The 17536-nt window shown below is 40.8% G+C and overlaps 1 protein-coding gene and 1 pseudogene across 7 annotated transcripts in view; both read right to left on the bottom strand.

Moving 5' to 3' along the window:
• LOC147329671 (protein NLRC3-like) overlaps positions 1–17536 on the bottom strand; it is a 121510-nt gene that overhangs the window by 57489 nt on the left and 46485 nt on the right. The window lies entirely within an intron of this gene.
• The window catches only part of LOC147329672 (protein TANC1-like), a 47570-nt pseudogene that overhangs the window by 28541 nt on the left and 1493 nt on the right, over positions 1–17536 (bottom strand). The window contains exons 2-6 of the transcript XR_015128986.1: positions 10318–10440; positions 7624–7905; positions 7178–7332; positions 3675–3906; positions 3398–3564 (exon numbers count right to left, since the gene is read on the bottom strand). The product of XR_015128986.1 is annotated as a protein TANC1-like (transcript). The remainder of the gene's footprint in view (positions 1–3397; positions 3565–3674; positions 3907–7177; positions 7333–7623; positions 7906–10317; positions 10441–17536) is intronic.

Raw genomic sequence — 17536 nt, 5'->3', positions numbered from 1 at the left:
AGAGATTGTCCAGATATTAGTCTAGCAGGCAAGGGCCAATATATCGAACCCTTCCTCCGAGGTGAGATGCTATTTGTCTGTTCAAAGCACAAAACAATAGCGTGACAATTTCATCTCTATGCACAACTCGGATTCTGTCTGCAAATAAGAAACATTTCATGCCTTCATATTTTCTTGTCTTAACAATGCTATCTTGATTATTCTTCCATGATTCATTTTTGCTATGCCCCGAGTTAGTCGGGCAGTAAAGCAGATAAGCTTTATTTATTCACTGAGGGGTTTTTTGCAAGAGACACCTGAGTACAAGCGACAAGTACAAATGTACACGCATAATATTACAAGTATGAAGTGATAATGCTTTAAAGTCGATCATTTAGTGCTTCCAATTTCAAGCTAAATTGCAGCTTATACAAACACTAAGCTGCAGAGTTTCTGAACTTGTAGCCGAAAGCTTAGATAGCAAAGCCATACACACACAGACGCAGGTTTACCGATGGCTTTTGCATATTAATGATGGCCAAATGGTTCAGATAACTTACAAAGCCGAATGTAACCACTGTCTGCACTGAATGGCAATGCTGCTGACTGCTGTGTCCAGAGCTTTAATGTTAGGGGAAACGGTATGAGAATACAGCATGGAGCGTACAGTTTGTGCTTTTGATCTTTTGTAGGAACTTGCTCTAAAAACTTTTGAAGGAAGTAGGAACCATCATCATTAGCTCATATTTCAGTTTCAAGAACCTTTGAGTAATGCAAGTGTATGGTCATTATAGTCTATTGCATGGAGCAGGACTGACAACCATCATGTCCAAACAACATTTTATATACATTTTCTTTATTTACTGTATTTATTTCTCTATTTATTTTATTTTGAATGCTGTGCATGGTCCAGTTATCGTAGAATATCTTCAGTTTATCATTAATTCTGTTATTAAGCATTGTGCTGTCGTTATGTGTCATGGCATGTGGTTGTACGCAGCCCTGTTTGTTCATTGTTTTCATTTTGAATTCTGCTTTTGTAATATTTCTCATCACGTCCCACCGGACATAGAGAATTCAATTTTGGAATTTCTTTGTGATTTTGCAACCATTTCCTGCATCTTACCCAAATATGTGGACTCGTAGCCCCCCCCCCAAAAAAAATAAACAATAAAAAGAGAGGACATACAGGGTTTTTCTGCAAAAGACTGCCAACTCTCTTAAAAACTATTTAACTGACTTCTGTTACATTTTTGGAAAATTAGACATTTTCAGTCAGTGACTAACAGCCTTTCCATTGCACTTAAAGGGAACTTACTGAACATCATAGGAGCCTGATTTACAAGTGCAGTCACCTGGAACATCTTTCCACGTCAAAAAACCAATTCTAATGCATTAATAGAAGAGCATAAGAGGTGAATACAAAATATCAGCGCTACAATATATTGATTCACCACACTGACAGGGCCTTGCCTGAATTCTTAATAGCTAGGCTGAATTCACTATATAGTACAGCCCACACTGATGGACAACACTCGACCCTGGCTTCTGACTGAGCAATAATAACTCAAATTCCAGATGTCAATCAAAAACCACATTATTATCCAAGGCTCAGTGCTTTCTTTTTTCCCCCAGCAAGGAAAATAAGTTTTCATGTAGTTCATCAGTAGTGTCAAAGCCTCAGTTGTCAGCAGCGTGAATTTAACCCAAGTCCATAGCATTTCTGGAACTGGTCAACCTAGTGTCAGCTCAAAGTGACTGACTCATCTCTCTCCTGCCCTGCAGGTCATGTGTCTCAATTCTTTCCTGAATGTTGCTGGATATGCCTGACTCTGTAAAGAGTAGAATAACAAGCGGGAGCAGCTCAGGAAACACTTGTCAAAATGTAAAAATGTGCAGGGTCTGGTGACAGTGAGTGAGTGCCTAGAGAGGTGATGGCATGTCCAGCTAGACATTTGTTAAAATGAGAGAATTTTGATTCATTTCTTTTCTAGGGTTGCCACAGTGTTAGATTTTCCGATTTAGGATATGAAATGTTCTGGTCAACAAATCAATAAATGTGTTTTACAGTGTTTTATGGATTGGGAAACAGGGCCAGTGTGAACTGTAAATGCAGGAGGACTGTTGGCTACAACCGGCATACTTTTTTTTTCTGCACTATAAGCCGCACTTAAAATCCTTTAATTTTCTCAAAAATCGACAGCGTTGATGCTTTATCAGGTGTAACTATTAAGTTCAACATCCAAGCATCCATGAAAACAAAATTTATTAAATTTAACGGAGTTAGAAGTTAGCTCACTAGTTCCACCTAAACATGATATACATGACTAAGAGATTTCTGAAAAAATGTAAATGTACAGCTCTGCCGTCCCTTTCGACATAAATGAAGACAGAAAACTAAACAGCAGTGACATTTATAGGGTTACTGAAGCTTGGCTAGCTGGTATAAAATGATATGCTAGCGACACAGCTATGTTAGCATAACATAAACACAGTGAAGCTAGAGGATGAAGGCTAACTTTTTTTCACTCATAAAAGTTAATGTGAGGGTTCCCGAGGGTTAGGGACAAATGCAATCGCATGGCGGGATGCTGTAAACGGACCAAACTTCAATCAGGAGAACAACTGAGGTAATCCATCCACAATACAAAGGTTAGTCATTAATATGCTGCAACAACATGGGAATAGAGCAGCTGCAAGAGAATTCAGCATTTATGAATCAATGTGGATTGGAGGAAGCAAGAAAAATGAGTTGACTTATCTGACTGTTTTGTTTCGCTTAATGCGCCTTATAATCCGGTGCGCCTTATGGTCCGAAAAATACAGTATATTAAGTAAGTGAAAACTAGCACTAATAACATTAAAATATATTAAAAGGTAAGACTGTAAAAGCACTTAGTTAAAGATGCTTAGTTAAACCAGCCTGTGCAAATTTCATTCAATTTGTATAAAAAAATATAACAACAGAAGTCTTGAGTGTTCAAACTTTTTGATAAGCTTCAGCTCAGAGCGCTTGGAAAGCAGATAGTAGAGGATAAGAGCAGACACGAAACTGGTAATTAAGTTAAGAATCAAGCCCTTAACAGCTTGCCTGTATCCAGTACTTCACTCAACAGTGTAACAGCCAAACTGCACCTGTGTGAGTTCATTGTGGGAAGCGAGTCTCTGAGTGTGTGAGAGAAGCAGCTGCAGCAACAGAAGAGTGAATGCCATTAGCAGTAGTTACTTTAATCAGCCGTAAAGTGTGCGGATAAGCAGAGTAGTTACCGAGAGGGAAGAAAGAGTGATAAACTTTTTAAAACTAAAACTCATCACCAGTATAATGTGACATCTGTAATTCTGACTCGAGGTGATTATAACAGTGAATATTTTGTCATCTGAGTGAACTCAGAGCCATGCTTTATAAGTTCTTTCTTACCACCAAGTTGATTCGAACAGTGACAACCAGTTTTAGCCAGGAGGGGAACTTGGCAATGATTTTTGTGATGAAGGATGCAATGGTGTCTCCATAGTCTGGTTTGTGGAACTCCGCTTCATTCAGCCCGTCTATTAAGATTATGTAATCTTCCTCTGGAATCCTTCGCTCTGCAAAGACATTTACAAATAAACTAAATATTAAAATACTATGAAATGAGATTAGTGGTCTCATACACGATGAAAATGAAATAGTGCAATATACAACTACAGTGTTTTACCTTTCCGAAGGTTGGCCAACGGTTCCAGGACTCCTCTCCGGAAAGCAGCCATGGGGTCTTGGACACAGGAGCGCAGACTGAGCATGCTCTGGAGGTGGGGCTCTTTCAGCAACAGCTCCCGGTACGCACTCAGTTGATGAGCTCTGCACAGAAGGGCTGCGATGCTGTGCACAAATTCTGGGACCAAGCAAGTGTACGTGTTATCTGCCTGGCAATAATGATAAGCCACCACCTGGAAGACAAAAGGAACGAGAACAAACGCGAGTGAAGCCATTGCTTTTTGAGAATCAGGAAGAATTAAAAATATGATTCACTGACTGATGGGTACATTTGATAACTTTAAAGCATTTACAAACACCAACATCTCTGGTGACTGAAAAACTACCATGACAAAGTAAGTAAGTGAGGCTTTTGATACCAACAAGCCTCCATAAAACTACATATTATCTCTACAATGTCAAAGACATGATTTTATCCTTTCATTATTTCACACAGAAGGGATGATGAAGAGATTGGGCAACGGATGAAAAGCTATAAAAAGAAGTGAGTAGATCCCAGGTGGATATCTAAAGGTAGACTCTTCTGTACCTGAGCAGGTTTCCGCAGCATTCAAAGGAGGTCTGATTTAAAAGGAAAATGTAGGGACAGAGGTGGAGAAGAAGGAAGATGACTGTACTAATTACAGTCCAACCTGGAGGAGCTGACACACTTCCAGGCCCACAGGAGGAGGAGCAGGTGATCGGTTCCTCTGACGGCTCAACCTCAGCTGTTGCTGTTTAGTTCTCCACAGAAAACCGATGACCAGCTTCTAGAAAAATGACTAAAGCCTCAAGATATGAGACTTTTTTTTTAACATTTAGCATCAATAAATGTTTTGGACCCAAACTTCTCCCCACAGCACAGATCTAAATGCATATTTATGGTTCTTTCTTTTTCAAATAATAACATATAACTCACATGCCAATAAAGGCACAATTAAAGCTAGCGCAAATTAGAAAAGAGGGAGGTAAGATTTTAAAAATTATAGCTGAACTCCCTGGATGTATATAACCCATCTTTAGTAAGGAAAACATGTGACATCCAGTCAGAAGATGGACCAACTGAAACAATAACACAACCACTGATTCACATCTTCTCCAGAAACTGTCAAAAATCACGACCACCAGAATTTTTCTCTGATGTTATGCTTTACCCTAAAAGCAGCAAACGTCTGAGAGAAGTCCGAACACTCCTTTCTGTCATTTTTGCGTCACGCGTTTTTTGAGCTTCATCACAAATGTGACATAACAAAGAGGGAAACTGATATATTGAATGCCTATTATTGTACAAAGTCAAGTAACCTGCTGTGTGCATGAACACAACTCTTAATAAGCCCCCTACTGCAGTGATGATTTAATTTAGCATACAAGTCACGCAGACTACCGCCTCATCAATGAGCAATACGAATCTCGACACACGATGATGCAAGGCTCTGCAGTCAAACCTCGGTAGCTCATCTGCTGGCAAAACAATAAATGCATTTTCAGAAATGTTACCTAAAGGCACGTCTCGATAATAAGAATAAAGCAGAAAGGGTAGTAGCCTCAGTGCTCCTGTTATGAGACCACTTTTAAATCAATGATTAAAAAAGCACTGGCAGAATCTGACAGAAGCTGCTCAGCGTTGCATCACACATCACAGGAACAGAGCCCCTGTGAAGGCGCCTATTGGAAACACTTTTCACCATAATTGGCTCAAGAGATACTGCTTGAGTTTCACAGACATTTACATGAAGCTCACTGCATTACCCTAGCTGTCTGGTGCATGAACTGTCCCCTTTGACAGGGTCACTAATTAGGAGGCCTCCCTGACAGGATAAGAGTATTAAATTCTAAAGGTGTTAGAAGGACAACAGGTTGTAATCAGTACCATTAAACGCAGCAGAATCAGTAGGAGACGTCACATCCACTGAGAAAGTCCTTCACAAAGCTGCCACCTATTAAATTACCTTACAACCTACCATCACAGCACTATTCAAACTCAACTGACTACAACAGTGGATCACAAATCTTCTCTGAATCCCGGTGGCCCCCAATCATCTTTATTAGACCTGCTACAAGGCAATAGCAGTGCCAAAGTCATCAAATGGTGCTTTTAGCAAGCAGTATTTCCAAAATGTAGTGAACGTGCACCTGCTATGTGACTGAACCCTCAGCAACACAAGAAGAGGTGGTGCGAGTAAAGATGCGGGAGTGAAAAATCGACAGAGAAATTTCAGTGGAAACAGAGCGAACAATTCCAAAACTAAAATAAAAGAGTCGTAGGCAAAAACCGCACACTGCTTAGTCGGCGTGCATCGAGAGAGGAACATTTTAAAGTGAAACATCGAGGACTTGTCTGTCCACTTCACAAGTCTGAAAGAGAAAGATGTGCAGAAATATGCTCAGTGTCTGGTATGCATGTTTGGGGGGGGGGGGGTTTCGGTCACAGACAAGTGGCTAACAATGTTACTGACGGTGTGGGGGAGTAACAGAACACATGTAAAGCTGTTACCGTGCAGTACTTTATATCTTGTGAAAAATGTTGACAAGCTTATACAAGAAAACACTTAATCTTCTGCTCAACAGCGCTGACACGTAAACTTCCCAGAGAGGCAGTATTTAGACTTTATTTTGCGATCCTTGTAACGCCAGAAAAATCAACAGATGGAATATTCATCTGTCAAAAAAGTAAGCACTGTCCTCAGTAGTCAGTGTTGCTCCGCTTCATGGAATTTTGAGGATCCTTATCATGTTCAAACATCCCAGTTCAACACTTGAACAGGCGGCCTTACAATATATTTAAGCACCTATTTGAAGTTGACACAGGAACGGATACCAACCAGTAATTAAGCAGTAGTAGTGCCATACATGTCGGTGTAACTGATAGCCGCCTAGATAAATGGTGTTGCTATTTGAAACGTGTGTTGATGTTTGTAAATTCCTAAATGACGTCTAATATTGATGAAGCTGGCTCTGTTTGACGTTGGTGTGTGTTTACATTCTGTGCTCTCAGGTCATGGCTGACAGGGCTCGCTGTGGGTTGTTGCTCCCTGAGGAGGTTCTAATCACTGACTAGTAAACTGCAACCTACCCTTATTGTTATGTATAATTTTATGCATCATTCAACAGAATATATCACAATTATCTGTGGTCACTATTAAAGAGGAGTTTTCAGAAGTCAGACTGAACTGTTGTAGAAGTACTTGGTAAAACCTGAGATGCTTTTTGGTCGATTTTCCTTCTTTTTCCTTTTTTTTTTTTTTTTTTTAAAAAGAAAGGAAGAAACAACAAATCCATCCATCAAAAACAAAAAATAATCTACTCACTGTTGAAAATTGTTAAAATTACTTTTTTTGATCCAGTGCACACACCAAACATTTTTTCCCTGAGTAAACACCACCATAACTAGTGCAATCTTTTTTCAGCTTCTTTGATTCCTGCTTCTTTGTTACTGTGAGCTCTCTTAGATGTTGAAAGGCGCACCTTTGCAGCCAGGCGTTTGACAGCCTTCTCCCTGTGCCGCTGCATCTCGGGAGTTCCTGGGCAACTGCTGGTCCTCAGTGTGTTGGCAGCACTGGATGGTGGAGTGGGCTGTGGAGGCTGGCTGAGAGGAAGTTCTGTGCTTTGTCCTGGGCCAGCTGGAAGACATGCACATGGTCACCAATATATAAAGTTATTACATTAATATAAACTAACATCTCTCTATATATGTATATGCTAGCATTAATAACATTAGTTGTGTGTGAGGGCATTCTTTTGTAAGGTAAATGTAATATTAGTCAACTTGATTTTATATTGCCAACGAATATATAATTACTTCCCTCCCACACTTTGCAAGCTAATGTTGAAATGAAATTATAATAACATTAGCTAAACACGAGCAGTTAATGTAGTGCTCACATCCAAAGGCAAATACTAAAACTAATTACTTTTCGGGGAGGCGCTGGGACTGTTGGAGGCGATCTGACGCATGCGTCCTCCATGGCAGCTCAGCGCCACAAGTCGGGAGATGATGGCCGTCTTCCCATACCCCACGCTGCCCACCACCACAGCACCGTGGTTCTCTGTGGACTCGCCGGCCTTCAGGACATCTTCCAGATGCTGAAAGAGCCAATCTCGGCCCACAAACACAGAATCTGTGGTGATGCTGGGAACCTCGAACAGCAAAGGTTTGAGCATGATGTCCACGGGTTTGTAGGGAGCAAAACGCGCTGAAGGAAACGGGAAAAGAAATGAAACAGATTAAAATTGTTTACACTACTTCTATTTTTTTTCCCCATGTCTCCGGGAAGTTAACAAATGATTACTTCTTTTAAATGCTGGAAACTTTACTGTAATAAATCGTTTTCCGTTGCAGTTAACCTACAAACATGCTTTGAGCATCTCCCGCATTCTTCTTCCCAGAAGGAGCCACATACATGAAAAACCCTGAACACTGTAGAGGATACATTTTCAATTAAGTGGAATCAGAGTGAAGACCTGAAAGAGGACTCTTATCTGGTCTACTTCAGCACTAATTAGATCTCATAACACTTGTTAACTAACATCACTAAATGACTGCTACCTTTAGTGCTAATGCACCTTTCAACATTACAACTATCACTGCTGTTAGCTGCTAGTGTTTTCACCTTGCGAGTTTGCCTGTGTTCACAAAAGCCTATTGTAATTGGAGGGGCAGTTGAGAGTGTTTATATTGGCAGGTGTAGGTCTGTTTATGTTTCTAGTGCCCTACAATGAAACCAAAAAGCGAACGAGCTGGTTCTGAGACACTTGAAATGATCACCACCTTCTACTATACCAGCAAAATAAGTACAGTGTTTGAAAAACTCTAACTTGAGCAAAAGGAGTATCGACGGGAACTAGAAAAAGAGTTATCTTTTATTAACCTCTCTTTATTGGATCCCCTTAGATTTCAAATCCATCTTCTTGAATATAAAGCCCCTAATGACCATGACTTGCTTTTTCAGTATCCTAAGCCGGAATGACAAGCAGAGGCTAAAGCTGCTTCGCTCCTGTGGAACCAGCTGGCTGTTTAGGGTTGGGAGCCAAACCCAATCTCTAATTTTAAGATTAGCCTCAAAACCTTTCATAGATTTATAGTTAAAGCTCGCTCAGCTAACGTCTGAATCACCCCTTACTTATTATGCTGCGACAGGCCTTTGCTTTCAGGAGGCCTCACATGGTGCACCGACATCCTCACCTCTTCTCCATTTCATTGTTCATGCATGTCAGTTTGTGTATTCTCTCTCCCACAGTTGAAGCTTTTCTCCTTCTCATCTTTTTTTCCCCCTTTCTTTTCACTCTCCTCTCATGGCAATCAAACGAGTGCTGCTCATCCCGAGTCTAGTTCTGTCGGAGGGTTCGCCCAGTCAAAAAGGAAGTCACTAAATGTTGCTCAAATCAGAACTGTAAGGTCCTCAGCGTACTAGGTTGAGTTTCCTAAGATGGCACATGTTGGGATTTTTGCAATATATGAATACAACTGCAATGAACTGCACTGAAATGTTGACCTACTGTTGCAAAATTTAGGTAAAGGTGGTGCCATCACACCCAAATCTGAAAAACAAATACCATAAATCATATAGATAGGGCTGGATCAGCTGACCCTGAATCCTCCCTTAGGTATGCTGCAATAGGTGTAGGCTGCTGGGGGATTCCCATGATGCATTGAATATTTCTTCTTCAGTCACCTTTCTCCCTCAAGATGTGTTAATAGACCTCTCTGCACTGAATCATACTTGTTATTAATCTCTGGCTCTCTTCAACAGCATGTATGTTATCCTGTCTTCCTTCTCTCTCTCCAACCGGTTGCTACAGATGGCCGCCCCTCCCTGAGCCTGGTTCTGCCAGAGGTTTGTTCCTGATAAAAGGGAGTTTTTCCTTCCCACTATTTCCAAAGTGCTTGCTCATAGAGGGTCATATGATTGTTGGGTTTTCATCTGTATGCGTTATTGTAGGGTCTACCTTACAGTATAAAGTGCCTTGATGCGACTGTTGTTGTGATTTGGCGCTGCATAAATAATACTGAATTGAGTTGAACTGAATCTCCCATAAAATTTATAGAAAAGAATCCAATTGTTTAAGATTGTTGCGTATGTACGAATTCATGTAGAAAAAACCTGCTCAGAACCACTGACCATATGCTTATGTATCAGCTTCATGTTTGAGACTGAGTGAAAATGAAAGAGGACATTTTCAAAAGGAAGACTAAATAGTCTGAGTATATATCAAGTGATGACTTATTCAGTAATTCATGTTCCCATGAAATATTTAATCTGCAGGATCTCTCAGAGGATTCAAAACACATAACCAAGATAAAAGTTAGCTGGGAAAAAAGGCATGATTTAAAAGCCAAAAAAAGGCTTTTGAGGATAATGTTAATACCCATAAGTGCTGCATTGTTTACATTGCAGTGTTCAAGTATTTGCACAGTTTTGTTGTTGGCTCTGCACTCAGACGTGGTACTTTGGAAACTTCAGAACTACCGTTGGCTGCCTATTAACTTCAGGGTTTTTCAGAGTCATACCACATAACATTATCCTATGTACTGCGATATTTTACACGTTTATTTTACAAATATCTCCCCTGAGTGCCTACAGCAGTAGTATGAATAGCCCAGTCACCTTTAGCGTCCTGAGGGGGCCTTCCTCCTGTATTATGCCAGGGTAGGCGAATGGATGTCCGGAGGGGGGTATTGCGCTGTTCATCAAGAAAGCTCAGGTCTTCAAGCTTTGTGGAACTGGTGGCTGTAGACAAGAGAGAAGACATACACACACACACACAAAGAGTGAAGCTGACCGTCTAGTACCTCCCGAGTACATTTGTCATCACAACTATAAAGAGAAAGACAGAAACACACACTAGATTTACTCTAGTGTGTGTTTCTGTCTTTCTGTGCCACAAGGTTTTACACCTTGTGGCACTTATGCCATGTCTGAGGGTGGATGAGTGAGGAAAGAACAAAGCCAGTGCGCTCTGACATTTGCAGGGGCAGTGTGAGCAGCTACCAGCATATACTGTGGCAGGAAGAATAGCAGTATTCTAAAGTCAAGAGCAATATGCACCGATTCTCTTTGATTTGAGCTGACAGCTGGACACGATATAGCAATGAGAGGTCCATCCCCACAAGCACGCCTGCTAGGCTGTACGGAGAGGGCAGATTACCTTTACCTTTCATAAAACTACAACGAGTTATAGAAATGCTTCACCGCGGGTTTGGCACTCATCACTGTCAATCTACAGGACGCACAGGTGTCATCTCAGGACTTTTGTGTACTACAAACTACAATATCTGTAAGTCATTTGACGTGAAATGAAATAATAAAATTAATTAAAACCAGATCACAACTTGAGTTGTTATGGAGTTCAAATCTACTGAGATTTCATTAGGATTTAGCTTCATTTTGAAGCAGAGAGAGAACAAGTCTCAAAGCAGGCAATGATTTCCATCCCCAAACACAGGATATCTCCTGAAACTACTAGTCTACAGATTAAAACCACTTGATGAGCCAGTGATTACAACTCAGCTTTTAATTTGAAGTCTAAGACACGGTCTGTTAACATAATAAAAATGTGCATTAGTGCGGCGAGGCCTCTCCTCCAACTGCTGCTCGTTTTTCAACTATGCTATCGCCGTTGCGATCCACGCTCTCCTGGGCTTAGTGAAGAGCAGAATCAAAGCCTCTCTTCTTCTTCTTTATCAATATCAGCTGGGAAAGACTGTCACTAACGCTCACTTCACTCCCTCACTCGGTCGCTAACTTACTCTCCGGAATGTCCCGCTAATTAAAACCGGTCTGCTGGCAACGGGAACTGAGGAAGCTGCCATCAACGCAACTTTGACTGGAACAGGAGAAGGGCCTGATGTTACTTTTACTGCAGTGCATTGTGCATACACAAACATCTACACTGGATAAAGCTTAAGGAATTGCAAACAAAGAGAAAAGAAAACAATAAAAGCAAACGCGCATGACCTGGAAGACCTTTTGCTGTAAAGCAAATGCCACTTTTCATCAGCTACAACTACTTACATCTAAGACCAAAGCAAGGAAGGATGCTGGGAATTCTCAAAGCCCTCTCTATCTCCCCAGTGACGAGATACTTGGGCAGTCAAGTAGGCAGGGTGTAAACTCACAGCTAAATCTCTGGAGAGTGTTCCCAGTGGACGAGGGCACAAAAGCGATTCCTCCACCCCGGTGCTCCCATGCCGGCACTCTGGCAGCCGAGCCGAGTGCTTGGCTGCTTCCTCTCTAGTGTTCAGTCAGTCACAGCACCCACAGCATTAGGCACTTGCTAAATGAACGCGCTGCCTTCCAACAGAGCATCACCCTCTCTACAATTTTAACACGTATGCGTACATCATCTCTGTCCACATGCTGCACGTACACACACACACATAAATAACTCGGTATGCAAGCAGCAGAGGGGGAAATTGAGAATATTAGAGGAAATATAAACGGAAAACCAAGAGATTCACTTCGCAGTGGTTGATTAAAGTTTGTTATCCAACGGCTGCAGTATTAATCAACAATCCAGACTGCACAGAGATGGGGTTAAAAGAGGGGAATGTGGAAAAAAATGAAGGCGAAAAAGCAGCAGACTCATAAATGAGTGCAACAAAGAGTATCACGTGGATTTTGTGGGAGGTATGGACAAGACTCAAAAGAGAATAAAGAGAAAAATCAGCTTTATGCAACAAATCGCCACTAAATCCTCATGCTGACACAGGAGGGCCGCAAGATGTCAGTCTATTTTCCCCCCTTCCTTCTTTGTTTTGCATGGAATAAAAGAAATAGCACAGTAGAGCTTTATTCAACAGACACGTAATACCGAATTTGACTTGCTAAAGGAGCTGCATAGCTGCATAGACTCCTTGATTCACGTCCGTGGCAGACAGCGCACCCAGCACCATAACTACATTTCTCTTTTGTTGAGTCGTTATCAACATTTTTTCCCAAGGCCAAGATTTCCCACACGATTCCTCCTCATCCCTCAAATCCTCCCCTTCATTTCTTCTCCTCTTTTTACTCCCGAGTTCCCTCCTATTCTTCCTCACCTCTACTCATTGATAAAACATACATATGATACCTTGAAGTCTGCACTTGCAGTCACTTTGAAGCTGCACAAATGTGTCAAGACTGTATTCTGATGAAAATGGGATTCTTTTTTCCTCGGGCAGATCTGCCCTTTGAAAACCCCCTGTTCTGTGTTTCCCATGACAGAACAGAGAAGAGGACTGAGCTCCTTTGCTCTAACCACCCCCACCCTCCCTCCCCAACTTGACTCCCTCTCGCCTCCTTACAAGGTGAATCTACTAAAGAGGAGAAGGGAGTCAAATACTCCCTTCACATATCTTCCTGTTTTTATAGTAGCCAGTTACACTTTACCCATTTTGTGATTTTGTATGAATAAATCAGTTCTTGGCTGTTCTCGGCTTATAGCCAATGCAAATACCCATTTTCCTTTTATTTGGTTTGATTTTGCTGGTATAAACACGCCTTAATAGCTTTTCATGACGAACGTTTGAACATTCAGACACAAATGAGAAAATCTGATCCCTCATATCGATAAACGTTGTTTTATTTGCAAAGAGGCTGATATCAGCACGCACTGATGTTTGGTCCATTTGTCTGCCTATTACTCCTAAGACCCGAACTCTTCCACGGCATGCATTTTTAATTTCTCTTTGATATTTGGTCACATTGGGGCCCGATGAATGTAAAAACAAAGAATTACCAGATTTTCTTTTTAACCTTATTTTTGTTTTTTTTGAAAAATAAGAGCCACATATGAGGATATTAGTTTAAAATTTTGAGAGAACAGCAGCAGTATAATGTCCTCATAAGTGGATATCAGGCCCTTGTAGAGCAGAATTGAGTATTTTGGTCTAAATAACCCAAAATGTGATGTGGTAAATATTAAGGGATAATTATTATTGTAATAATTGCATAGCCTTATGCTAAGATCAACAACATTTACTTTAAAAAAAACAAACCACCACTGTAACTGCTCCATAAGCTATTTCATATATATAAATGCCTCTGTGGTTAGCTAACGCTCTGTTCCTTTTAAGATTGGGCATTTGATAAGCCCTAATCTGTCAATGGAGTGCCGAGCACAATTTTAAAAGGGGCTTTCAAACGGATTGATCTGTAACAGATTTTATTTTTCTCCTGCTGTGACAGCTGGACCAAACAATTCTCTGAAAAAAGGGCACGTTAGAAGATGTCTCTGTGACCTTTTCATGCTCGAGAAAATGAATGGGCTTTCTTTCCTCTTTTTGTTTTCATTTTAAACTCTGCACTAAACAGATCAATATATACATGAAGCCAGAAGCAGAAGTGACTCCCGTGTCTACCTGGAGACATCGCACACACTGTTGGCATGTCTTTAAACATGATCACACAGCCTAAAACAATACAATAGACCACATGGTCTCAGAAACTACCGGGAAAGACAGCAAATGAGAGCAAATGAGATAAATCAGTGTGAGATTATTAAATTTAAGGGCTACGCCACTTTATGAGTTTGTAATTACTGTGTGACCTTTGCAAACATCTTTAAATCATAGGTTGTATTTATGTGGAAAAGGTTAAGATGATTTTAGTCGTTCTAATAAAACACAAAAGCATTCAGATGTTACCTCATCAGTGTTTTAGTAGACAAACAACATATCCTCGAATTTGCCTGTCAGCAGTCCACAGTCTTGGCTCCGTTATCATTCGTGAAGAGAGCCCGGCGCACGAGCTTTGCCAGAGGAATGTATGACTTTGGAGTACAAGCGAGCAATGAGTGCGCCATACCTGACTTTGTCTCAAACCACAAAGCTCTGCTGAATAGCTAAACACCACACAAGCATTGTAGCACCATTCCTCCGCCACGGTGACCCTCACTCAAATCTCCCTGTCTGAGAAACCCAACCACAAGCAGCTCAGGCTAAGATTTCAAAACCATGGAATTCCAGTGGCCAACACTAATATGGCCCTTTGACTCTGTAAGCCTTTATAGAGGAAAAAAGAAAAAAGCTCAACTCCAATTACTCAAAATTAGGATTCTTATAAACTGAGTATATCACCTCAGAGAGGAGGTGAAATTCCATCAACAACTCTAGTTTATACAGAAGATCTTACAATAGAGGCGACAGATAGATGTAAATAGTGGATTGCAAATAATAAAACAAAGAAAACACCAGAGCATAGAGTTAATTTACAAGTGCTTATTACTAATCCTGATGCTGAAATTTGACATCAAGTTTAATTTACCACAGCACTGCTTTTTGGTTTGATGGAACTATTTGGGGGAAACAGGGCAGACTGGCTTCACTTTCACAGAAACTGATATAGAGAAGTTCACAAAGCACCTGGAAGCCCGGGAAAAAGCTGTTCCCATTTATTTCAGGCTCTTAGTGCATCTTACACCCAATGCACCTGCCACGTTTGTTAGATTTAATGAACAGCTGTTGTAAACATGATTACACGTAGATTATTTCACGTATTAGATCTTTAAATGCAATATTTCGATGCCAGATGAAAATCAGTAACAATTTTAACAACCTTTTAAATCTGCCTCAGCAGCAGTTTCCTTTAGGAGGTGGACAGTAATATACAATCCCTAATATAAAGCTCTGCTAAAGACAAATCTAAATGAATTCATGTTGTTCTTGTAACATTTGTGCAATTTGTCACAGGACATGTTGGCACCAAAAAGTGGCGCTCCCACCAAAACCTAGGGACACCCACGCTACATGCAACATCAAGGCAGTGCAAACGACAGTTCTCAGCAATATGCAGACATTCCTTCTACATAATTACGGAGACTTCAAGAGGCCCAGCAATGCATCTGTTGATCGGCATCAGACAGATGGCCAAAATACACTCTGACACTAAGAAAGTGTGACCTTTGTCCAACAACGAGCCATTTTACAAACATTTGATTTCTGCTGTGACACTTGAATGCTTAAGGTGAGAATTTAGCTTAAACAACATGAAAGCATTGATCCATTCTTGGTGGTGGTTCTCTGCACTTTTTAGCCTGTTAGTACCAACTGAACATGGTTTTAAATGCCACAGGCCACCTGGGTATTGTTGCTAACCATGTCGATCCCTTGTGTCCAAAGTGTACTCATCTTCTGTCTATAAAAACGAGTTTACAGTACTCACTCTACCTCCACAGTCACCAGATCTCAATCCAATAGAGCACCTTTGGGATGTAGTGAAACAGGAGATTCACATCATGGATGAGCAGCAACTATATCATGCCATAATTTCAATCACTCTGAGGAATGTTTCCAGCACCTTGTCTTTTTGGTGGAGATAATCATAAGATAAAATTAAAAACTAATAGCAATACTGTAGCATGAAGCAATTATGCCCTAAATGAACTCATGATTATTTGTTTGCTTCTGCCTTTAATCTCTGTGCTCCTATTTAATATCTATCAATAAAATAAAGAGAAATTTATAGATTAACCAGACAGCTCATTATCTCAGATGCTGTTTCACAAACACAGGACAAACAATAGTCACCAAGGTTCTGGCACAGAATGAATGCACTAATGATGAATACATATTATGTTTCGCCGTGGTAGCTTCTTTTCTCTCATTGCTTCTTTAGACTCGTTACTTTTTGGGGGTTTTTACCGAATACAATTTCCTTGAACAGAAGTGCCGTCTCTGCTATGCTGTGACCCCAAGAAAGATTTTACACTGTGTGACGAAACCCTGGGAGAGAGCATCAAGGACGCGATGAGACAACTTCATTTATGGCCTAAACCAATCTAAGGTGCGTGTTCTGCCGGTCTCAGAGGGCAACACTGCATAACTATGACATCAGCCCATAAACTCTGGGAGGACAGACAGACACAAGCACACCGGTGCTCACACGCAAACCAACACACATAAACAGCCAAACATTTTCTGGTCTGTTAAGCTTTATGAGCCACTGTGCGCCTGGACCGTCCAGGTTTATGTCACACACAATAATGATGAGATGTAAAAATGGTACGGACTCTTGGAACAATAGAATCATCAGGGAACAACACATCCAACTGTGGGCTGCAGAAAATATCAAAGCAGTGGCCACTGTGTAAAATACATGCGCAAGCTATGAGCTATGGTATGCAAGGAAATATCAGTACCGTGAGCCTACCATGTACTACTCCTTACTTCTTCTATAGCTTGTCCTCATCCCATCTTACTCCATTACTGCCTTCACAAGTTAAATTGCTTACCTGCTTCTAATTGTAAGGGCCTAGAGTGGACATTACACAGTTGCATTTCTCTGGTATGTTGAATAGGAACTGGGACTAGATTTTATCAAAGAGAGAAAACAGTCTAGAAGTAGACACACGGGAACTGTTACTATATTTCATCAAGAATAAACCCAAGGGAGGCAGGAGTCAAGTATCTGAACTTCAAAACATTGGCAGCTGCTACATACAGACTAAAGAGGTAAAGCAAAACAACATATTCAAGGAAGATTCTAGAGGAAAAAGTCTCATGAGGTCTTTTAAACTTTGAGTCGTCTCTGTCTAGGCCAGGTGTTTGACCTGAGTCACTCATGTTTTTATGCTTCTTTTCACAGCTCAGCCCAGGTTGCCCCTGCTGTGATTTTCCCTCACTGGCAGAATTGTCTGCTTTCAAAATTCAATGTAACAAACATTTCATCTGTGCTCTAAACTGTTTGTCTTTTCTTCTCTTTCTGTTTGCTCCTTTGAGTTGGACTCTAATGTAGTCTCACTCTTTTGTTTCTACAGCCTTACAGTTAACATACCACTCTGGTCCGTCAACGTTTATTCAAGTGTACATTCATTCTATCAACAAGCATGGGCAGCCCTGCTAATTAT

Source organism: Aulonocara sp. 'chitande type north' Nkhata Bay, linkage group LG5 (genome assembly GCF_057382095.1).
Source record: "Aulonocara sp. 'chitande type north' Nkhata Bay isolate Kocher_YH1m ecotype deep benthic linkage group LG5, A_spYH_male_GT1.1, whole genome shotgun sequence".
NCBI classification, from domain to species: Eukaryota; Metazoa; Chordata; class Actinopteri; order Cichliformes; family Cichlidae; genus Aulonocara; species Aulonocara sp. 'chitande type north' Nkhata Bay.
Note: the sequence above shows the minus strand (reverse complement) of the source record. Positions and strands in the feature narration are given on the sequence as shown.